Source organism: Carassius auratus, unplaced genomic scaffold, assembly GCF_003368295.1.
Source record: "Carassius auratus strain Wakin unplaced genomic scaffold, ASM336829v1 scaf_tig00003484, whole genome shotgun sequence".
NCBI lineage: Eukaryota > Metazoa > Chordata > Actinopteri > Cypriniformes > Cyprinidae > Carassius > Carassius auratus.
The window spans coordinates 96,523-122,461 of NW_020523525.1; the positions used below are offsets into that span (position 1 = coordinate 96,523).

The following is a 25,939-nucleotide window of genomic DNA, read 5'->3' on the forward strand; positions in this document are numbered from 1 at the left end:
AATTAGAGCTCTCTTTCAGAGAGAGATAATACCAATTCCTTACATAATACCTAATTGGAATAGCATTGTGGAGAATATACCTTGGGAGAAAGTATGGACCTTGCCTCATAGATATCTGCTTACCAACAAAGTAAAATAAATAACATTTAAGTTAATTCACAAATGTTACCCAATTAAAGTTAGACATTGACGTGAGTTGCTGTTTTTGACATTCTTCTGAAGAAGTCTTCATTCATTTATTTTGGCAATGCTCCTACACTGAAAAATTTTGGTCAGACTTTTTGGCATTTATTCAGTGTTATTTTGTAAGTGACTTCTCTTTTTGTTTTCATTTGGATTGTTTGACCATTCAAAAGAGAATACTGGAAAATATTACATAATTTATGTTTCCTGTTAGCTAAATTTCACATTTAGCTATAAACAAAAGTTTACTGGCTCTAAACCTCTTTTTTCTTTATTCAAATTGGACTTACACAAGTATGTGGAAACTATACCACATCCCGCCTTAAGAGCGGGTTCGCGAATCATTTGAGTCAGATCGCTACTTCAGAGGGGGATCGCAAATCATTTGAGTCACATCGCTACTTCAGAGCGGGTTCGTGAATCATTTGAGTCAGATCGCTACTTCAGAGGGGGTTCGCGAATCATTTGAGTCAGATCGCTACTTCAGAGCAGGTTTACGAATCATTTGAATCATTTGAGTCAGATCGCTACTTCAGAGCGGGTTTACAAATCATTTGAATCATTTGAGTCAGATCGCTACTTCAGAGCGGGTTTACGAATCATTTGAATCATTTGTGTCAGATCGCTACTTCAGAGGGGGTTCGCGAATCATTTGAGTCAGATCACTACTTCAGAGCGGGTTTACGAATCATTTGAATCATTTGAGTCAGATCGCTACTTCAGAGCATAGCTTTAGAGCGGATTCGCGAATCATTTTGAGTCATATCGCGACTTCAGAGCGGGTTCGCGAATCATTTGAGTCAGATCGCTACTTCAGAGCGAGTTCGCGAATCATTTGCGTCATTTGAGTCAGATCGCGACTTCAGAGCGGGTTCGCGAATAATTTGAGTCAGATCGGGACTTCAGATCGGGTTCGCGAATCATTTGAGTCATCTGAATCATTTGCGTCATTTGAGTCAGATCGCGACTTCAGAGAGGGTTCGCGAATCATTTTAGTCAGATTGCGACTTCAGAGCGGGTTCGCGAATCATTTGAGTCGGATCGCGACTTAAGAGCGGGTTCGCGAATCATTTTAGTCAGATCGCGACTTCAGAGCTGGTTCGCGAATCATTTGAGTCATTTGTTACCTTTCTACTTTATTTGCTCTTTTAATATTAATATCTTTTCTAAAGTGCTATAAGAATTTACTTTTAAAGGTGCTACTGTGTATAAAAATACATTTATTATTATTATTATAGTATTACCATTGTGTATATCAAAAAAAGCCATATTAATGCTGAATTACCATTCTACATTTAGTTAACATTACCATCAAAGTTTTACTGCAGTATAGTTTAACCCGGTCAATTTTGGTAAGGGAACAGCACACTCTCTACCTCATGTGATGTGGAGAAATGACATAATACAACAACAATACAGATGTGAAGACATTTACAAATACATGAGACTAGCCGAACTCACATGAATTAAACTATTTATTGGTAAGGTCTCAGAAGAGTCTCACTTGAGTAAGAATCATCCCTCAATACTGATTTGGTACATCATGACATCCATAATGAGTCTCTTCACAGTGGAAAGAATCCATTTCTATAGTCTGGGTTCTAGTACAGCAACTTTTCTGCATAAAAACAAAACTAAACAAACAGAACATCAAACGGGGTATCAATATTATTCACCTGTGATATCTGAGTGTCACAAAATTCTAGTGTTTTAATACCAGCTGTTGATTTGCACATAACAAGCCACCTTCTGTTAGAAATATAAAAGTTGATATTATGAACAATATTCTACTGTGCTGCATAAAGGTAAATCTATACACTGTACATACAGATATATTTTTGAAAAACAAGCTTCACAGTTTTAAACTTTATTTAAAGTATAAACCATTTTAAAACACTTTACATAAATTATTTCTGTTTATGACTAGAATTTGTTTTGAAGAAAAAAATAATAATAATACAAAAATTATTACATATTGTACAAAGGAAAATTAACTCGACCGTCAATGTTTATCTATGTAGCTAAAAGCCGTGACTCCTTTGTGATTGTCATAGAGTACTATGAATGAAAAATAAATAAATAAAACAAACTAACTAAAAATAAATAGTTTCTGACACTAGTAACCTTTCAATCTGAAGTCTGTGAGTGTTTTTTTCTCTGATATCTCTATACAGAAGTGCCCTGGTGAAGGTCTCGTTACTCTAATGCGACTGGGACGTACAAAACTATCGCATCTAAAGCACACTCAGAACTTCACTGTTATCAGATACAGATATGCAAGTACTGTACTTTTCTATCAGTGATTAAACGAACTATGCCGGACTTGGATGTTCTCATCACTTTGACTCCGCTGGAATTGTCTTGAAGGAACAGTCTGTAGATGATGGGACTTGCTGCAGAGGCAATTGACAGTTTAGGCTGTGAAGTATGTGAGGCCTGAGACTCTTCAGTTCTGACGTGGAGACTGGGCCTCTCCAATGGCGCGTGAGACTCGCAGCACCTCTCCGATCCAGATCACACGATCACAAGCGTACCATCTGGCACCAACATCCTCTCGGTAACCCAAAAAATATGGGTAAAAATATCAATTCTTTTTTAAAAAGGGGATTTTTCGTATTTCAGCAACAGTAACTCTGTTTTGTTTCTCAGTGCTTTTTGACGTCCATTGTTGGAAAACAAAGACGAGGTCTTTCAAATTGTTTATTTATTTATTTATTTTTTGCCAGAGGCAGTATTAACAAAGTTTTTGAATGTTCTTCTTTTAAAAGTCCCTGCAGCGTTCGGTGAGTTTCCCCATTAGTTCAATTATTCTCCGTGGGTTCAGGAGATAACGGAAAAAAAGCGAGGAAAAAAGAGAAAGACAGAGCAAGAGAGAGAAAAAGATTGAGAGAAGAACTGAAAACGGTAAAGGTATAAGCGGAGGGAAAGCCAAATGGGATAACAAATGATTTGGACTGTTACTCTTCCCCATCTCATTCTGTCTCAAGAACTGGATGTTGAAACTGCTGTCCGCTAGTTCGGGATACTGTTCCACGGGTAAAATGTAGTACCCATCGTACCCCTGCACTTTCCCTGTTGAGAGGAGCTGCTGTCTCTCTCCTTCAGTCCACAAGCGGCTTCCCTCTTTATTATCCCGCGCCCGCTGCTGCTCTCGCAGCCAGGCTCCTGATAGCGCCCGCTGCCGCGCCAACTCCAACAGCCGAGCTCTCTCCTCATCCAGGGCGTCCGATGCCAATCCATAGCGCACGCTCAGAGAAAGCGCTGGAACCCGGAACTCAACGGTGACCCCTCTTCGCGATCGTCCGCTTACCGTCACATTGATCCCACTTTCCAGTGCCTTTCGTCCATTGGTGAGTCCCAAAGCTAGAAGGTCACTGTCAGCTGATCCGATCTTCATGAAGAAATGACAGTCACGGCCATCCTGCGTGTAGTGTGTTCCGTCTAAGTAGATGGCGCTATTGAGCACCAGGGCCACCTTCCTGCTGTCATCGCTGGCCATGCTGGAGACCCCTGTGACCACACGGCCTTCTTTCACCGCCAACATCACCCCTCGTCCGATGATGGGGGTACTCGTGCCAAACCAGTGGCCTGGTTTCTCATGTTTGGTCTTGCGCTCTTTGTCAAGAAGCCGTCCCTCCAGAGCCATGAATGCTTGGTTGTGCCTTTCAGCTTCCTGCTGAACTCCGGTTATCAGCTGCAAGAAGACAATTAAAGGCCTTAGTAAATGCAAGCTAGATCACCTAGTTCAAGATTCACTGATTTGCTGCCATTGGAAAACAAAAGTAATTCCCTTAGGATTTACTTTGGTATTAATGTGGTGACTCACCTGGCCGTTTTCACTTTCTTGACTGGCGAGGAGCTCATATGGTGGATCCACAAAATAGTGTGTGTGTCTGGGAAAGCCTGGGATAATGTTGCTAAGCTGGAAGCCAAACATCACGAGCCAACTCTTCACATCTGCGATGAAAAATACATAGAAAAGGAGTTTAAGCTTAAGCTTTTGGGGTTTACAACATAGGCAATAAATAGGCCCATGTGATTTAAATAATAATAACAAAAAAAAAAAAAAACATAAAATGAAGTACATCATATGGCAAAAACTTATATGAAAAATAAGTAGATATATATTTTGCTTATATATATGATGTTTGAAACAAATCTTTAATCTAACTTCAGAAATGTCCTTAATGTCTTTTTTGATCAATTTAATGTGTCTTTGCTAAATAAAAGTAATAATTTCTTAAAAAACAAACAAACAAACAAAAAAACTTAACTGACCATGTACTGCAGAATGGTAGTGTATATACATAAAATATATATTTAATATATCATATTTCTCCTATTCATATATATGTAAGAGTGAACCATCTGTAGCATATACAGTTTCTGAATATTGTTGATTTAAATATGACTGAACATTTGCCAAAAAAAAAAAAAAATCACATTATTTATAAACCAATACTAGCATTTAATTAACATGTGAAATTGACCTAATGAACTAATTTGCTAAACTGCAACAGCACCCAATTACAAGTTCCCACCTGTGACATAATTCTTGACATCCAGCATATCACTGAGAGGGTTGTTATTCTTGAACATGTATAGGTTAAAGGGTGCCAGATCTTTTCCGATCTTCTGCCACATGGTGTAATCAGGCGACGTCCATCTGGCTGCTAGAACATCATAGTCTCTCTGGGTGAAATGCACCAGCTTGGTAAGCGAGTCGTAAAGCCCACCGTGGAAGCCGATGACAAGCTGAAACTCAGGGTTGGAGTCGTGGTACACCTCCCCATAAGCGGTGTATTGCACCTGTTTGATCATCTGCCCATTGCTACTAAAGACAGCCAGTGGCGTACCAGTGTTGTCAGAGGCGATGTAGTACTCCTCCCCACTGCTCACCTCCATGGCAAACAGATGGCCCTGCAGGTCATAGTACAAAGAGCTGATTTCCGAGCTGGAGTGGTTGAACACATGCGTGACCCGAGTTGGGTTGTTCAGGTCAGCATAAAAGAACTGGAGGTGCTGACCCAGACTGTTCTTAGTAGACACTCTCCGTCCGAGTCCATCGTAACGGTACTGGACGCTCCATCCTCCAGCTGCACGGCTATAGGCGCGCACCAGCTGGCCTTTAGAGTTGTAGTCAAACACATCGCCGCCCCTTTGGCTGAGGTAACCGTCCTCATCCAGACGGTACTGGACGTCACCCAGTCGTGTGATGCGGTCTCGTAGGTCATAGCGGAGCGGCATGAGCCTGGCGCTGTTACCCGGGTTGAGCAGGTGTAGGTTGCCGTTTAAGTCATAGCTGTAGCGCCAAGTGGACCAATCGTTCACCTTGACGCCACTGAGTTGTCCGTCATTGTCGTACTCGTAGCGGTACTGGGTGGTGTTGGCATAGGGGCCAATCTTTAACTCTCGCTTGATTACTCTGCCCATGTTGTCGTACTGCACCGTCATCCAGTACATGAGAGAGCGGAAGATCTCATACTGAACTTCTTTGATTCGGCCGTGCGCATCGAAATGCTTGCTGAGGGTCATGACGGCAGTGGTGATTATCTGATTTATGTCGTAGTAGATGACGCCAAACTTTCCAAAGTGCTCTACTTTTCCGGAGATCTCGTCATAGCGGTATAGATCAACAGGAAGTGGCGTCTCGCTGATTACTGGCTTCATGCTTGCGATTCTGAAACTATTGTCATGGTAGGTGTAGTCGAAGCGTGCATTCACCATACCTTCTTCCGAGAAGCGATAGATCTGCTTGTCAATCAGGGGACCCATTTTACGATAGCGAATCGTGCACGAAAAGCCACCGCTTTGCAAGTTGACCATTTTTAGTACGCCAGCTGTCTCGTCGTAGCCAAAGGTGATGGCTGTGCTGTCATACAAGATCTCGGAGAGCTTGGCCAGCTTGCCGTATTTGTAGAGCACACGACGGCCAGTACCTAGGAAGTAGGTGGCCTGGGGGCGCCCATCCTCGCTGAAATCGTAGATGATGGACGCGTTGCTCTCTGGCGGGTTGTAGGTGTTGCGGATGTAGCCGATGGAGACATGAGTGAACATGGTGTGACGGGCGACGCTGGGCATGGTGACAGCAGTGATGTGGTTAGACGCATCGAATTCAAAGATGTATTGTCTCTGACTCTGCAGGAGCAGCACCATGGACTGTGGAGAGAAATATTTTCAGATCATCATTATCACATTGAAATTAATGAGCAACAACATCTTTTAACAAGCTGTCATAATTCAAAATGTAATCATGCATCAGAGTTTCTGCACTAAATGTTGGTATTTTTTGGAGTAGATTTGTGTATGTATATAAGTTGTAATATTTTTCTTGGTAATCTTATTTTTTTATAATTTTCTTAAAAAATACTTAAAAATATATATAATTCTATATTTCTTTATTTTGCTTTTTAAGTTTATAATCAAATTATTTTTTTTTGTTCTGATTTTTTTGCCTTAGATTCAATGAGCATAAATTATTGTTTTTAATGACGTTTTAGTTAACAATAATGACCTGGACTATAATGAAACAACATTTTGTTTTATTAACAATTATTAATATAATTATCATAATCATGAATTATTCATAATTATAAACAATTTAACTATTATTGCCCCCTCCCCCAGTTCTAAGCTTAAATCTCACTCTTTTGAGTTAAATATACGCTTAAAAAAATAAAAATAAAAATGTCCAATTAAAAGGAAAAGTTAAAAAAAATATATAAATCCTAATTCATGGTATATTATCTGACAAAATATTTTATTTTACTTACATTTTCAGTATATTTCAACATTTTAAAGCAAAGCAAAGCAAACAACAACAACATTTCTAAATTTCTTTTTAAATTTCTACATTTCTAAATACATCTTTACCCAACTCTCACAATGATCTCACCTTGTCCAGGTAACTGTAGCTCCAGACCTTTCCATCCACAAAAGAGCGTGAAAGGATTCGGCCCTGTGGGTCAAACTCTGTTCTCTCACTCATACTTCCTCGGTGTAGCCCCACTAGATGGCCTGTGCTGGAGTACGACACATTCACCACTGCAAGGCTGCTGCTCGGCTGCCATATCGCAGGCCTGCCCTGGGCATCATACGTGATCCTAAGGGTGAACTTCCTGTGGTCGTCATAGATCTTCTCAGTCCGTGTGTTCCTATCAAAATCTATTGACAGGAGATTGCGCCCATGTGCCTGCAAATTGCACAAATATTAGACATGAAAACCTCATGATCAATGTAAAAACAATATATTACAATATTTGAATAAAAATCTTAGAGCGAGTGCCCACCCGAAGTTTCCTGCCAAACACAGTGACCTTGCCCTTGGACAGTTCTTTGCGCAGCCTCCACTCGATAGAGTTCAGACCGTTATCAGTGGGAAGGGAGATGTTCCTGCGGCCGATGGTGGGACTCACTGATCCTGCCAGGATATGGGGCTCGGTGTGGTAACTGATGCCCATCCCATTGGCGTACATTACTCTCAGAGTGCCATTGTTACACAGTTGGTAGCTGTTCCGTACTTGATCTGCAGGGGGCAACAGAGTGACATCAAATTACCATTAAATTAAGAACAAAAAAAATATTTCGTAACAAATTTTCAACATGACAAGAGTACAAAACGACAACTACAAAAAAAGGCTTGATTTATTCTGAACTCATGAAAGGGCTGGAGGGCATTCATCAGCTCAAGAACAGTCTGGCTGTCTTTCTTAAGATCATAAAAGATATAACAAATGATGTGAAGCCTCAAATCCCCTTGTTTCAGAATGCCACAAACATTTATTATGCTTCAGAACATCCACTATAAATAAATTACCAACAATGAAACTAATTTATGAGCACAAGGTACGTTCGTAATTTGAGATAATATAGTTATAATTTATATGGAACCTTTTAGAGGCGTTTAGTCAATTTATTATTCACCCCATGAGCGTGTCAAGGTTAGATTCGAAAGCGTGATCTGAGGAACGTTCTCCTTGGACTGAATCCTCAGTAGTTCAATCAGAAGGTTCCTCCCTCATCCTGTGTTACGTCTAGTTGTATTGAAGTTTGACTTTATGGTTTAGTCTGCCATGGGAAGGAAGTAAAACATTGTTGCTCTCCCGCTCTGTCTTTCTGTCCTTTCATCTTAACAGATGAAATAAGCTTTGGGACGGTGGGGTTTGTGGTCGAGGGCAGATGGAAGCCTGTGAATATTTTCTTGGGATAAGGTAATGAATTTGTTTTGAATCATATGCATCACAGCAAAATACAACTGGAGCACTAGGCATGGGAGTGAAAACGAATGGTGTTTTCTGCACTGAATCATAAAGTTCTTTGGCTTCAATCCTCCCACATGGATGTCGGGGGTATCTGTATCTCGCAGAGTAAGTTTGCATGCAATGATATATAAAACAATAAAGTTCAAAATGAATCGAAATACGAACCCAACCAGAGAATCTTTTACAAAATGATTTCTTAAACCCAATACAAATTCAAAACGACTCGTGAGAAGACATACCTTGCACAACAGTATAAGACGCTTCTACCGATGAAAGATTCGTGATAACGGTGATGTCATCATCTCTGTTGGAGCTCTCAATGTCAATGTTGATGGATTTTTCGATCTCCCTATGCAGACTTGTAACCATCCCCGTGGGGTACGTCACATTGGTTAGCCGTCCTTCACTGTCATACCTGAAAATACACTAAATGTTAGCACAAAACATTTTCAAATTCATATTTGTAAAGCACTGGAAACAATCATAACTATACCCAATCTTTGACCATCTCAAAAAACAAACTGTGTCATCTAGACAATCACCCCATAGAGCTTCAGTTCTATCCCTGCCTGTTTCTCTCTTTCTCTCTCTCTCTGTAACATTACATTAGGGAGCAGATCTGGATCCTGCCACAGATCTGTCACAGTCTGGCTGATGTCTGTGCCAGTGCACTGGAGTGTGGGGAATTCTGCATTCTCAGGAGCAAGCTTGCGCTCTCCTGTTCCTGGAGATTTACTTTCCTGCAGAGTGTTCCAACTCTAATCAAACACACCTGAAAAAGTTAATCAAGAGCTTCATGTTCCCTTGGAAATTACAGGCAGGTGTGTTGCAGGGTTGCAACAGAACTCTGTAGGAAAGAGAGGAATTTATCCAGCACTCTCTTCAAAGTCAAATAATGGATATTCCTACTGGATATCTCTAGCTTTCAACCAAAGTGTTCAGTGACACACTATCATTCAAAAGTTTGGAGTTAGTAATATTTCTGAAAAGGTATTTTAAGCTCACCAAGGCTGGAATAGAGTAATAATACAGTAATACATATTGTTACAATTCCACATAACTGTTCCCCATTTTAACATATTTGAAAATGTAATGTATTCCTGATATGGGAAACCTCAAGAAATGCATATTTTATTAATGATAAAAACAGTTAAACAAAACTGGCCCCAACTTTTGAATGGTAGCGCATAGGGCTGGGACAACGCGTCGAGGTCATCGATGACGTCGACGCAAAAAATACTTCGATGCAAAATATGCGCATCGATTCGTCGACCTGTTTTTATTTCTCTAAAAAACATTTGCAAAACATTTACCTTATGTGCGCTGAATATACGCGATGGCCGGATCAACATTCTGTCCAACGTTATAGAACCAATCCATGGGTTTTTCTGCATTGATCTTTTTTTGGTGGCGGTCAAAGCCTTATTTGATCGGTGAGTGATGTAGAATAGAATGACTGCTGGCCTGACAGGGCGCGTACGAGAGAGAGCCCCGGCTGTGCACGCGCTCACAGTCTTCAAACAACACGAGCGCATCTTGCTCTCTCTCTCCCTTGTGCATATTAATCAAAATCATTAAATACGATAGAAAAAGGGCGAAACACCAAAGTTTCACGCGCGCTCGCGCACTCACAGTCTTCAAACTACACGAGCGCTGTCTTGCTCTCTCTCTCTCTCTCCATCGTGCATATAATCATCAGACACGATAGAAAAAGGGCGGAACGCCAAAGTTTCACGTGGAGCATTCAGAGATTTTTTTTTTCTCCATGACAGGCTGCTGGCTCCCACTGTTAATTTGTATTTATTTTTTATTTTTTTGGAAAAGCACTCTCTGTATTAGCTTAAAGCTGCGGTAGGAAACTTTTGTCGCTATAGCGGTTAATAAACAGAACTGTTTGCGTCTTGCGGAAGAACATCATAGCCGGAACTACTTCTCTCTGTTTATGTCTATGAAGAATCACAAAGGTACTGGGTTACTCCGCCGCGGTATCCCCGAAGCAATCTAAAATAGTCCGAATATAAACACTTATTATAGGTGCACCCTAGTGATTCAGGACAAGCCAAAAACACGGTTTGGAAAATGGATTCATGGTGTACTCACTTATTATTAACATTTTTCTACATTTTGAAAGTTATGGACCGCAGCTCTGATTGGTTATTTTTTACCGGGAACGATGGAGTTTCTGCAAATGGCAATAGGACCACTGGGAGGAGCCAGAGGAGCTTGATTTTTTTCACAGATTATCTGTCTCATATTCTACTGTCAGGACATAATGACAGGTTTAATAAATATGTAAAAAATATTTTTTTACAAAAGTTCCCTACAGCACCTTTAAAGCCCTCAAGTTTACATTAGTTACTGTATTCTTTCAATTGCTCTAAACAAGTATTTTGGGTGGCCTTTTTTTATTGAATGCTAGACATCAAGTTGTTGTTATTTTCATCTGAAAGAAGAACTTTTTTTCAGTAAGCTAGGCCCTATGTGTTCAGTAAGCTTGTTTCAGTAAGCTATGTGTTTTCAAGGCTTCAAGGTTTTATTGAATGCTATCTCTATACAAGTGCAAAGTAATGCATTCTTAGTCAGTCTTTTATTTTGTAATTTTTAGAGCAATAAACATATATTGCAATGTTAATGAATTCATGTTTTTTTTCATTCAGATATGTAAATCAACATGTATAAATTGTTAGTAGTCAATTAATGGGGAGATAATCGAAATCGAATCGGTCTGAAAAAATTAATCGTTAGATTAATCGATGCATCGAAAAAATAATCGCTAGATTGATCGTTTATCCCAGGAGCGCATGATTATCACCAAATAGGATAAGTCGGTGTTTCACACCCGCCACTGTAAACATTTGCTAAACAGGTTTAATCAACTAATGTAAAAATCTTGAGTCACTGATACATTTTATTCACTTGAAAGTGAATGTTTATCAGTAACTTTGCATATCTCTTTGGGCTGATCGGAATGTGAAGAAAATGCTAAATAAAATTTATGTTGACTGTTTCATGCATATACAAAGATGTCTGCATGCTACATAAAAAACAGACACATTGCAACTTACTCATAAAAGGTTGTCCAGCCAGTCTCATCAGCTTTGGTAGCCAACAAACCAGTGTTTCCATTGTATCCCATCAGAACGATCTCCTGGTTGAGAGCAGAGATGGATCGCAGGCTTCCTGCAGGATCCAGTCCCAGCGTAACCACCTGATTCTCGGGCTGCAGGACGAGCCTGAGCAGTCCCGCTCCACCCTGCCCTGCCCCGTCCCTCCGCACTTTCACTGTATTATTGCAGTTATCCACCACTGTGGCCACCTCTCCATCAGGGCCATAGCTGAAGTTGTAGAGAGGCAGACCTGTCACAAGACTGATGGTCTGTAGGTGAAGACCCTCCTCATTAAACACATACAGCTCTTGTTCCTGAGGGGATGCGACCTCATATTGGCCCAGTGCTGAAGGCCCTGGTCGGTTAGTGCGCACAGCCCGGATCCGAATGTTATTGAGGTCTGCAATGTATAGCGTGCCATCCGGTGAGACAGCCAGAGACATGGGGGAGTTGAGGTTGGCGTCTGTAGCATATCCGTCGTCTCCTGCAAAGCAGTTACAGTTGACGTCGTTCTTGCAGTCGCACTCTGACGCAGCGCCAGCCAGCAGTGACATCTCTCCGTTGGTGCTAACTTGCCGCACGCGGTTGATCTTCTTCTCGTCCGTCTCGGCAATGTAGAGCACACCCGTATGGGAGATGGCAATAGCCGTGGCACTCTCCAGGGCGGAGTGGATGGCCAATTTGCTAAGGGAATAGTCAATGCCAGGCACTTGGCAGTGCATGGGACGCCCCGCGATGATACTCACTTGGTGGTTTTCAGTGATGCGTAGAATAACGTTGTTCTCTAGCACATACAGAGAGTTATCCATGGGGTTTACCGCCAAGTCGGTGGGCCACTCCAAGCGTACCTGGAGATAAATGATTTAAAGTTTTTAAATTAAGCTTTCAGATTAACCATGTATCATCTTCTAGGCTTCTGATCAAGTTTTTGCAAGCCTGCTAGACATGATTAATATTTGCATATCTGCACTTTCAGCTCTGTTTTGAAGCGTCAGGATTTAAAGAATTAGATTTTATGATCAAATGAACCTTCCGAGTTCCTGTTTCTGCCTGTGAATAATTTATAATGTGGGCTGTCGACGTGCTGACCTGACTGACATCCATGCTGGAATCGCAGCTCAGTGGGCGCACAGCAGTGAGGTCATTGGCGCCCAGGAGAGTAGAGATGATGCCGTTTTGATCCACCTTCCTAATCATGGTGGCATCCACAAAGTACATCAGCCCGTTTTTATCTACAGCAATACCTGAAAAGAGACACAAACAGGTCAAGAGTCAAGCAGGAAGTTCAGGGGTGATGCATTGCAGACTCACAAACCCTTTGCCTGCCAGACTCGTTTATTTTTGTATTCTGCTGTTCTTAATGATCAAAGCAAGTGAATCTTTGATCTGGTTTCAACCTGTTCTAAGTTTATCTTCAGGCTCTGCTCAATTCGTCTTTCCCTCCCAAGCCTCTGTCCTATATAAGCTAGCAAATAATACACGTCCATCAACGTCACTCCTGTGTCAACCCATCAATTCCCCTTATCAGACACCAGTGGCAGAGCAGACGAGAATATCTCGAGGTGCCGACAAGAAGATGCTCATAGAATGGACCTGTGTAGGTGTATGATGCAGAGGGGTTTGAACAAAAAGACGGGGAGACAAATAGCATGAGGGGAGAGACTGAGTGCACTTGACTGAGCCTTTTCACTGTGAAGTCATTTGGGAATCGGTAATGAGGCCTGTGTAGTGTGTCACCTCTCTACTCTCTCTCTCTCTCTCTCTCTCTCTCTCTCAAGAAGCTCAAATTCAACGTCAAATACAGAAAATGTGACAATGTGACATCCTTGACAGTTTGGTGTCAGACTGGCTATCTTTTTTCCTGGATTTCACTTTTAAAACCCGCTCCAAGTTATCATTGTACCTTTATCTTTTCCTTTTTCATTGCTATATTTGTTTTGATTGGATATACTGAGCTCCAATTCCAGTTACTAAATTCAATTTGAACGTTGAACTTTGAATTTGTGACCCATTGTGTGCATGCAGAATCCATAAAAGCAGATTCAATAAGTTCAGATATTTTTTGAACTGTTATTTTATTTAATATTTACTTGGTCATTAACGCAAGACATTAGGAACTGGTATAAATAAGGTAAAAAAATTATTTGTTTATATATAACTATCTAAAGAGAATCTCCAGAGGAAAGTTTAATTGATCAGTTGGTGCTTTTTCACAAGTTCTGAGATATGTTACTTCACTTTATTAGGGAAAATAAACACAAATGAGTCCAATGACAAATGTACAGCAATTAAAAATAGATATGGATAGCATTTTATGAGAAATATAGATCTTTGTACAGTGTGAGAGATTGTTGAGATCGCATCTTAAGACTTCTGCAATCATTTAGTCAGTCCACAATCAGCTTTCAAACCTGGCTCCATTCAATCAGTAATTAAATGCTAAATGCAAAAATCTTTCACTTGGATGTACATCACAATATGGAAGTAAAGATCTGTCATACAGTACTTCCATTTCATCGTGACTTTATTCAGAACTCTTCCTGCTAATCTCACTGAGAATGTCTGAAACAATCACCAAAAATATTTAAGACAACTCACTGTGATTTTTCCTTCTGTGTGATCTACCTAAACACCAGCGCTGTATAATACAGAAATACGCTCGCTTACAGCTCTGAACTGTAACATGAGAGTTAAAAGAGCCACCACAATTAAGTAACATTATCTTTGAGAGACAGACAGAGAGAGAGAGAATACCAAGAGACTCCGATAATCGAAGCCGGAGACTCACACTCCCCATAGCACATTCAGAAATTAATTAATAGCTTAAGGTTGGGTGTTCTCTGTGATTGTGGAAGCAGCTGAGGGATAAGGCTCTTTTTATCCATGTTCGGAGTCACTGCTACAAAGGAAGCAGATGTAAAGACAGCCTGCAGAAACATTTCTTCACCTCAGACAGAGACATTAGTGTGATTTCATCTGATGTGAAGGGGATAACCCATGCAATAAGCAATAAGATCTAGCTTCTGTTTTGGTTTTCTTCAATGCTTCAACCTCACCTTTGGGGCTCATGAGAGTGGCTTCTACAGCTTTGCCGCCGTCCCCGCATCTCTCATCAAAGGGCAGGCACTGTTCTCCTGTGCCCGCCACCACTTCGGCATTGTCGGCCAGCAGTCTTCCCCCTGTGAGCGATCGCACCTTGTAGATTCGCCGAGAATTTGTGTCAGAGATGAACAGAGCCCCAGAGACAGGGTCCACAGCCAGGAAGTACTTATGAGTCGGGTTGTTACTACGAAAAACAAGGTCATTACAGAGTCAGTGCTGCAATTAGGCATAATGCGTTGCTTTATCTCTATATTTATATTAAGTGAAGGCACACCTGTGTCGAAAATCCTTATTTCTGTAAATGAAGAAAAGAACAAGAATCCCGATTATGATTCCAATATATCATGACAGAATATATATTGTGTATATTACTTAAGAGTAAATGGATTTAAAAAAATATATAACAATTAAATCTAGATAAAAGTAAAATTCTCCCCAAGGACGATAACTATATTAGCGTCTACAATAACGCTTATTAAAAGTGTGTTGCCGCAGTTTTGTCGTCTGCCACTTTAAATGCTCAAGCCTTTTAAAAGCAGGATGAAGTCTAATTGGCTGCTAATGTTTTTATCATTAGCTGGAAAAAAATGAAAGTGATTCCAATGATATTGTTCCCCTGAGCTGTTATTGTTATTAGTTGTGGACTGCTTTTCTTTTCAGTTTACAATGATTTTAAAAACTTTGTTTTAAATTATAGTTAACTATAGCACTGTAGTTATCATTCTTGGTTTGAACGGGCCTGAAAACAAAAGTCTCCTCTGCTCCTTTTTCTAATACCTGAGCTCCAGTATGCGTGTGGTATTGAGGTTGGGATAAACTCTGCGAACAAAATTTAAGTCTCCGACGTAGAGGCTGCCATCAATGCCTGCTGCCAGGGCTACAGGTGCCAACAGCTTATTTCCATCAGCCAGGCCATTACAGCTCGGGCATGAGATGCTTCGTCGACGCCCATTACCCATGATGCTTGTGATGATAGGTGGCTGCTGGGACACAAAGACGTTCTCACCGCTGCCCTTATGAAGGATGCCTGGTGTCAGATGAATAAAGAAACAATAAACATTTAAATGGAAAAAGAAAGTGCTATTTCCAAAAGACCATTTTTAGTAAAAGCTGTTTACCTGAGCCATTTCTGAACATTACAACCACGTTTTCAGAGCATTACATTAAATTATTGATCAAAATGACAGGCTCTTTCACTGAAAGCAGCCAGGCATCACAACACATCCGACTTCCTGTGTGTCACCTCAAATCTCAGTCTCAGCGGGTCTGAGACTGGTCCAGAAAAGTTAATTTATTTATATATTGTTCTCCTTTGGGTATGTCTTATTTCATTATGGCATCAAGTGCTGCCACTAATGCCCCATCTAAATAATTTAATAAATAAATACAAAACAAATGCATTTCACCCCCGTGCAAGAACATGAGGCTCATACCACTGCGCAGGTTGAGTATATGGTGTTTGTCCAGAGACCAGCCGCCCAGATTGGAAGGTTCCAGCTCATAGCCTTGAAGCATAGCAGTCCTCTTCTCCCACAGCACCAGACTAGGACATGATTCATATTCATACCCCACAGAGACTTGGGGACGAAGACAGAGAGAGGGAAAAAAAAGAGAGTACACAAAATGTATCAAAACAGCATTTAATTAACTACATGACAGGCCAATATTAGAGATGATTAATTTACATACAATGCAAGCAGATTGGATGGGGAGTCTAGCTGGGAAACAGTGAGGGAGAATATAAATATTTATTTGAAAACCACATGTTAAATTAAAAGCCAGAACATTCAGAGATACGATACAAATTCAGCAATTAGAGACACATATACGAGGTAAGCTATAAATGAACCTGCAACAATCATCACAACATTTCTCTTTGCAGACTGCTGGGCAGAAGTAGGACATATCAGGTTCTGGGCAAGCCATCACAAATCACCACAGCTTGGGTGCTTTCACAAACACAAAGCACCTCGGTAAGGTGTGAACGTGATTTGTTCAGACACCCTGTGGCTGGACATGACTTCAGCTTTCACTTCTCCAAGAGGACCGTGTGATCTGTGCTGCTGCCACAGGGTCATTGCAAGAGACGCGCTTCAACAAAAAACTTTTCCTTCCATTTCTTGAAAAGTGGAGCACAACTCCATGAAGCCATTAGCATAAATACATATGGAGATATACTGACGAGGCAGGTGAGAATTTATAGCTGGGTAGACCCAAGTGGGACTGTGGGTACCTCAAAATATAAATGAAAAAGATGTAGAGAGCTGGAAGGTAGACAGGCTGAGAAAGCGGCGGAAAGACAAAGAGAGATTAGTGGGTGCTATAAGGAGGTCACACCAGACAGAGTGCTGCTCTCAGCGTTTCCCTCAGCTCACTGCGGCTGCTCTCTGAACCTGTGTGCTTCTCTGACAGGGACGGTCAGGCTGAATGATCTTTGGGTCCTACGTTCACACGCACGAGCACGAATCCTGTCTGATGTGTTAACTCTCACTGTGTGTTCAGTCAGCAGAGTGACCGATTACCCATGGCTGTTTAACTGCAATGTGTCCTGAGCGGTCACTACAGTCGGCCAGGGTCCCAAATAAACACCCATCAAGCTGATCTTGAGGATGCCTTTTTTAATTATTTTTTTTATAATGGATTAGGTGGATATTGGTTGTTGTGATGTGGAGAACATCTGTTATTAATGTTACTTAAAGTAGTGAAGGAATGTTTTTATGATAAGACGGATTTGCAAAATGGTGAAAGCACACAACCCAAGCTGTGCAAATAATAAGAGCTCTTTAACTTAACCATTTCAAAAGAGGTTCATAAGAGGAGAGTTTAATATGTGCACTAATTAAACAAGAGCTTCTTTTTCAGCCTCGTTTTCAGCCTCAATCAAAATTACACAACATTTTTTATTTTTGTAGAACCAGTAACTGCAATAGGATAACAACTTTGTTTCGGAGGATGTGTGCTAATAACTAAGTCACCAATCCATTCTAAATTAATTATGTATGCTTACCCACTGCATCAGAGAGGCCATAGACACGCTGACCGTATGCATCCGTCTTGTCCCAGATAAAGGTGTATGCGAGGTTGGGTGAAGCATGGAACCACTTCTGAAAGAGGTGTCCCTCTACGGCAACCATCAGATGGACTTTAACCAGGCTGAGAGGCACCACGGCTTGAGTCATGGTGATCTTGAGCAAAGAGCGGTAACCTGAGGTCCGAGAACTCAGGTGACAGAGTTTCAGATTGGTGCCGGGAATCTCTAGCTGCTCATGCAGAACCTGTCGGAGAGATGGAAGAATGAGTTTCACGTCACAGGAAAAGGGTATTTTCAAATAAGAATAGGAGATGATTAAGAAGGTCAGGCAGTTAGAAGAAAGACTAAAAAGATGAATGGAAGGGGAAAAGCAAAAAAAGAATATAATTAGAGTGAAAATGGTTGATGAGGGATGATGACCTGTGAGTTTCATGAGGTTAACAACCTGTCAACTAATTTAATGACCAAAGAGAGAGTGGTAAAGGAACATGAATAAAGTGAAAAAAGAACACTATTTGGGACACTGAAGTGAGCAAAATTGAAACGTAAAGTCTAATGAAAGGATCCTATTAATCAAAACACATTAATCAGCAAATTACAGTAATGAATGTTTCAAGGAAGCGAGGATTTCATCATACCTGTGTCTCTGGAATGATGGACCTCTCTCCTGGTCTGGAACTGAAGAAAGAAGAAAGTGGGGAGGCCACCACCACAGGATCAGGCCTCACAAAGCCGCTGAGGTCACAGCTCGGGATGGTGTTCTCCTCTGTCTTTAACATCAGAGTGTCCATGGCGTAGAAAATGTTCCACGGGAGCCACACTGTGCGCTCTTGACTCAAAAATGGAGCCCGCTCAAATCGGAGGGTGAGAGACGCTCCACCATTGGCAATCAGGTCAAATCTAATGACACAGAGCGAGAGGAAAGGGGAAAGGCAAACAGAGTGTAAAACAAATATGTACTTGTGTTATTCTGTTATTGATAGCGCCATTACATTCTGAATGCTTTTACCATTAAAAATACCATTTCTCTGGGAGGGATAATTCATTGTTTTGATAGATTGCAGTCATTTCAATGGAAAGACTGAGTTTACCCGGCTCTTAATGAATCTAATAAAGATTTGTTCAGTTAGCATGTAGCTCTCTAAATCACTAGAAGCATATGTAAACAAGTAAGTAACAAAATAAGGCTTGGCGGCAGACATAATCAAAGTGTTTCAGAGGGGAAAGGGTTGTTTGTTGCTTGGATGATCGGCTTGGATGTGCAGGTACCAGGGTTGGCCAAAACTCAGAACCGAAGCATTGGCTTCCTATGAATTCACGGGTATGACTTTGAATTTAAATGGCCACAAGACACCATCCATCCCTTAAACCATTTTTACAACATTGAAACAAAGCTGTCAAGCCAACAATCAAACTTTGTCTTATGAACTGCTTTTCCAGTTAAAAAAAACAATACATTCATATTTAAATTGCATTTCTGCATCCAGTTTGCTACCACACTTCTCAGTTGAAGTACAATTTAAAAAGCATGTCAATTCTTTTGCGTTCAACTCCGGTTGGTAGGAGTGCTGCGGGTAACTTACGTTCCATCCTGGCGTGTGAGGGTGTAGCCATACTGCGGGTACTTGACAAACGACACATTTACTCCCACCAGTGGGGTTCCATCTGTCGTCACCACCTGACCTCTGATCAGTGATGCCAGACTGGAGAACACAGAACAAACAAGAACACATCAGCTGCTCTATAACCAATAAATCCAAAGTGATACCATCAGTCCAACAACTGCTGTCAAAATAATCCCATGCACTTCCCATTAGCCGACACATCTGTCAGTTATTCCAAGAAATACAGTGGAAAGAGACAGGTAGATGTTCTAGCACCACTGACAACAATCGATACAGTTACTCAAAAATAGCTCTGGGGTTACACAGCACAGAACTGACAATAACTATCCCAGCACTCAGTTTTCACTCAACAACAGATAAAGCATATATTGTGTACACTTCAGTTTTCTTCTACCATACAATGCAAGAGACATGACATTTACCAAGTTGTTGTGTGCAGTACAGTAAATTACCTTGCATTAAATGGATTGTCTGCAGGGATTATATGTGTGCTGTCCCGGCCCACTAGCATCTTAACACGGTCATAGAAGGAACGGACTTTCTGCTCAGGGTGCTGGCCTTGCTGGATGACCTGTAAGGGATCCCTGGACCCTTTACAAAGTGGACTGTTCTGGCAGGGACTTTGGATACAGCAGTCCGGATCCATGCAGTCAGTCAGACCATCTAGAAGAAATAAAACAGCGGTTTGATGAGTAATGTCATATTATAATGGTGCACAATCAATCAGAGCTGCCTAAGGCTGCAAAAGATTTCTCTCTTCATCTCGTTCTCTGCTTCATCTGTTGAACGGGAGGCCATTTCATCAAAGTGTTCTTGTAGGTTTTGAACACAATGATGTTGGATTTGAATCTTGTCTCTGTTCCAGTATTCATTTACCAAAGAGTTTGAAAAGTGCTTTCTTCTTTCCCTCACCTTGAGGCTTTGAATTATATTACTTACTACGGACTTGATTTTTTTAAATCCGTCTTTTCAGATGAAAGCCAACAGTCCAGAATTTTCTGAGAAAAGGTTATCTTATTCCTATGAAATTTACACATTCAAGAATTCTAAACAGCGTTATAGATACACTCAAGAAGTTGCCACATCTGGTTAGTGCACGAAACAGTCACTCTCATCACATTAAAGCATGGAATACATTAAAGCTGCAGTGTATAATTTGTTTAATGTTAAAACATGCATCACTTAATGGTGTGTGATTAGATTTTGACTACCAGTTTATAGGGACAATGTCAAACAGGGAAAATATCTGTGGATTCTAATTGTCATTTTTTACATAATTCCGTTTGGAATTACATAAAAATACTCCTAGAAATTACACACAGCAGCTGTTCCTGAAATTACAGAAATTGCACACAGCAGCTGTTCCTGTGCACATGTGGCTGTTCCAATCATGTACAATCTTTGTCACAAAGTTCCCACAGAGTCAACAAAAGATCTCTCACCTCCTTCATTGTCTTTGTTGTCTGCACATGAAGTCTCCATGGCGACATTGCAGCCGGTGCCTCTCCATCCAGTCTTGCACTCACAGTGCCAGCTGTTTTGACCCTGCAGACACTGTCCATTTCCATTACATCGGTTCGGACAGCCATCTGCAATGGACAGAAAGAGAAGGAAGATGGATTTAGAGAGGCTGAAATCCATCACACCAGTCATCAGAGCACTGATATATCAATAATTGTGACCAAAAGTTTGAAACTTCAAACGAATGGAATTTGGAATTTAATGGAACTGAATGATTTAAAAAAATAATAATAATAGTAATTTAGCTTTTGGTGTTGCTATATGTGGATATATATATATATATATATATATATATATATATATATATATATATATATATATATATATATATATATATATGTACATTTTCAGACAATACATTTTTAGCTACTTATTTGCCTAACTGTCTAATTTATTCTTAAAATTAGATAGTAAGTTTTATTTATTTTTTTGCATCTGTTTAATGCAATTTTATGCAAATAGCAAATAAAACAGAACACAAAAAAAATATTGCTGCAGACATTATCCAGACAATCAAAATGGAATGCCACAAATGAACACGAAATGCAAATGAGAATCATCCTGCATGTTAATATGTGTCTATGTTTTCAAACTTTTGGCTGTGGTTTTCAAACTTTTGGCACTATAGGCAGACATGCATCAGTGCTCCCACACAAACATATCTGCCTCCAATGCGCTCAATTCCCATTTAAGGGGATGAAGTATATGAAAAGCATTACTATTCACATCTAAATTCATTTCAAACTCTGAGATCAATTCAATTATCTTCGGTAGACTCTATTGATAGCCATTGTTTGTAGCAAATGAATTTATCAAAACTCATCCATTCAGGAGGGGATATTTGTAAAGGGCACACACACTCTCCGACTGTTCATTTACAGTAGCTGATTTGATTTGTCTGGATAGAGAGCGATGCTCTCATGTAAGAATGTGGTTAAGACAGACTGGAGTCTACAGATCGGATTAGGACACATCTTTAGTTTGAAGTATGAGCCCATGTGTGTGAGAGAACCAAAGACCTTTGAATAAGAACAGTGTGATAAGAACAGTCAGATTTTTGTGATATGTCAAATATAAAGATGTTTTCAAGAACGAGAAAAAGAACACTTCATTTTTTGGAGTGAAGTGTGGCATGTGTGTGGGTGTTTGTCTTCCTAAAAGAAAAAAGGCGGAAATCAATCTTGTCCCAACAGTTTTGAAAAGAACGTGGATTGATGTAAATGTTTTAACCAAGCTCTCTCTGGGAGAGGCAGTGACTGAGATGAACAAACACAAAGAGAAATGAAAAGGCTAAGTCCTGTTCTCCTTTAACCACACCAGTCCATAATTAAGCACCCTAGAGACATGACCTAACATTTCCGAGTCATCGGGAGTTTTGTGTAAATAAAACATGCAGTCTAAAAATCTCAGCACTGCCGTGGGCATCGTCTCTTACCTCGCTGTAAAACGAAAACCACACTGCGACCTCACACTGTGTCATCAGAAACCATTGCTGGTCCCCCGGAGTTCAATCTCTAACAGTTAACACTTCTGTTAGTGTGTCACAGCCTCCGCTTATGGTTACCCTGGAAACACAGCCTTTTGGAAGGAGCTGGTTTCCTTCATCGCAAGTTTATACAGCATTATTGGCAGCTGACCCCGCGCAGGTGACACTTCGAATGATTTGTGATGAGTGGAATGAAATGGCCTCAACCAGAGGAGTGTGTAAACCCAGCCTGCACTGGGATGCATTCAGCCATTGTGACTCAAATCAAATGTTGCTTTAATTAATGAAATTTTCAATGTCTGGGGTCCTTGAGATGCCACATTAACAGCCTGCTATGCATCGATTGTCACGCAATATTGAGCTGAGAGGAAAGTCACTTAGCAATGATTGCCTTTTAAATGAAGCTGCCATTTTAAGCAGCCAAATACTTATGAAACACCAGGACAGCAAAATCTATGCTGACCATTGATCTTCCTCATTGGACAGCACTGAGCAGGGCCCCTCTTTTATGCCAAAACCCAGTCGATTCTCAGAACACTAACTAGAATAAAGTGGGATTTCACAAACTATTAAGCCACCTGGCTAAAGTAATGCAGGTTGACTCTATTGTAATCTACTTAAAAGGAGCTGAGATTGCCTTGAGTTATGGGTCAGCGCACATGGTATGAGAGAGGAACGCAAAGGTGAGATGGGGAAAGAAGCACGCTGCATAGCAGCAGTCAGAGGTTTGATGGATGGAGAGATGGATAGAAAGAGACAGATGGATTGGTGGAAAGGGGAAAAAACTGCAAAAGAAAAGAACAGCAGGGTTGCAAGGAAGAAAGGACGAAGAAAGAAAGAAAGAAAGAAAGAAAGAAAGAAAGAAAATTCTTAAAAGATGGGATACTATGGGGAGAAAGAACGTGTGGAAGAGAAATCCAGTCCTCCACCTAACTATCCCATCCACTGGCCTGAAGCCCTCTCGCCTTTAAAGGTCATAAAATAAAGGTTAGATTCATAAATCCTCCAAATTTGCCTTAGGAGGAGACAGATAAAGTCCCGCAGGGAGTGAGCACCTACTGCATAAAACGCCCTCTGTCTGGGTTTTCCTTGCCTATAGAGTTCTATGTACTACTACAAAGTCAAATAACATCGTAAACTTCAGCATGGGAATTGTGAAAGCTGAAAATTTTCACTCAAATGTTTTCTGAACTATAGTAGAGACTGGGCAATGTCCTTTGCGCATTGAACAAGTTATCTCAGAAGCCTAGTGTGTTTGGGAAACCTGTTTGGAAACAGTCAAACATTTTTATTCCTGCAATTTCTGTTTGTTTGTCTAATGGTGCAGATATGTGCACTGCAACTTTAACAACTGCCACTCCCTAAAAGGACATTCAGATGTGCAGTTAAAGCTGGGATAGGTTTGTTTTTTTTATGGTGGGCGTGGTTTCCATTCAGGATACCCTAGCATACAAAATCCATGCCTCTAGGGGCTATTCTCCTGCAGCCATTTTGGCCAATTAGAGATGCGAATTTAAATCGATTAACAATTGATGCCAGGTCTTGTGCCAAACTTGCTTCCGTCCACTGATGCATGAGCATTCAGGTGATCACTGTGGGCCCTGCAGTTAAACTCCTCATTATCCTGCTCTCCCTGCAAACATACCGCACTCCCCTTCTTAGAAAAGCACACACACTCCTGCCCCTCCATTAGTATTCATGCTATGAGTTAGAACTCATGCAGACGCTGAGACAAAGTCATTACAATGCCTCCTGTTGTCCTGCACCCTGTGTGTAGAAATATGCACAGCAAAAGTGTTGCCCACTGCTCTTAACCCACTCTGTACCAATGGCTCATGAAATTTTACATTTATCTTAGGATCTACTCCCTCCAAATCCCTTTACTTGCAGTAGTGATCTATATCCCTCAGGTATAGCAAATTTTATGTGATCTTTGTCTCCACTTTGCAGTGTCCTCTGTAATTTAGCTCTTTTGTCTGAAGCAGACTTGATGGAACTATACGATGACTTGCCTCCTGTGTCTCTGTTCTGTGCAAACAGAAAGGCAGACTCAAACAGACTGCTAGGAGCTGGTGTGTGCTGGTAAGTGCTGCTCTGCCTCTAGCTGAAACTGCAGTATACTTAAATGCAAGCATTCCCATTATGCTTACAGTCATGTAGTTGACCCAGCCTTTAACTATGCGCCTACAAAAGTAGGAGGGAATGGGGGTGGTGTACTGTAGTGGTTCCAGCTCAAGTCTATTGAACTTGAAGTTCATCGGTTCCAACTACATCAAAAAGTCTTTACTATTGTGCTTTTGAGCAAGGCTCTTAAACTCATGTTGCTCAGAGAGACCGGTTCTTTAATAACATCTATGGCATCTATGGCATAATTCCTTCAAAGATGCAGAAATAAATCCTACATATAAAAAGAAAGACTTTTAGTTTAATGGAAGACTCATAAACAAACACTCAAGTATGCAAAAACATTTGCTTAGTCAATGCATTGCAAAAGCATGGTGCTGTTGTGCATATTTAAGGTTCTTAATAATTAAAGGGTTAGTTCACCAAAAAATGACAATTCTTTCATTAATTACTCGCTCTCATGCTGTTCGAAACCCACAAGAATTTTGTTCATTTTTGGAATAAAAATAAAGATATTTTTGATGAAATTCAAGAACCTTCTGACCCTTTATAGACGGCAACAGCAAGAACGGTAGTAAAGACAAACAGCCCACCTGACATAAGTGGTTCAACCTTAATTTTATGAAGCTTCAATAATAGATTTTGTGTGCAACTAAAACAAAAATAACTTTATTCAACAATTTCTTCTGTTCTGGTCAGTCTCCGCCACCATCATTGAGAGTACCACGACACATGCGTGTGCATTCCTCTGCTTGTAAACAAGCCGCAGCGCATGCATGTTCTATGCCAGAACACCGGCTCCTGCGTCAGCAGCATCATCACACGCATTCACATGAGTAATACCATTCACAAGAATAGGAGACTGACAAGGATAAGAGGAATTGTTGAAAAGTATTCTAATAGCTTCATAAAATTAAGTTTGAACCATTGATGTCACATGGACTATTTTAATTATGTCCTTACTATCTTTCTGGTCCTTGAATATGGTAGTTGCATTGCTGTCTATGCAGGGTCAGCTCTTGGATTTCATCAAAGAAAAAAATCTTAATTTTATGTTCCGAAGTTAAAAACATATTACATTATCTAACTGGTTTTGCAAAATTATTTTCAAACTGTTGCTCCATCTCAACTGACAGGCCTGAACGACTGGTTGGTTTTGACAAAATGGCAATTACTTGACTCATGAATCTTGCAAGATAACCATCCAATCACTAATTTAACATTATTGAGCCAAGATTTTGCCAAAGATTCATAAAGCCATAAGTATGGTAGACATACTGAGATGTACCATGATAATTTGGGCCATCTAGGGGGAGTTGTGCAGGTAAATCTCTTGCCATCTAGAGGCAGTAGCAACTGACACCAGAGACTTCAGTCTTCAGTGTTCCTGTTAGCATGCCTGCCTCCCAGTGCTGGCTGCTGCCAGTTTGAGCCCTGCTTGGAATGGGCAGAGCAGAACCGGTTGCATCGGCATTGATATTTATTATTATATGTTATGA

At 40.6% G+C, this 25,939-nt stretch overlaps 1 pseudogene; it reads right to left on the bottom strand.

Annotated features, from left to right (window-relative positions):
* Positions 1 to 2,629: 2,629 nt before the first annotated feature.
* Positions 2,630 to 25,939, bottom strand: part of LOC113070205 (teneurin-2-like) — a 33,314-nt pseudogene continuing 10,004 nt past the window's right edge.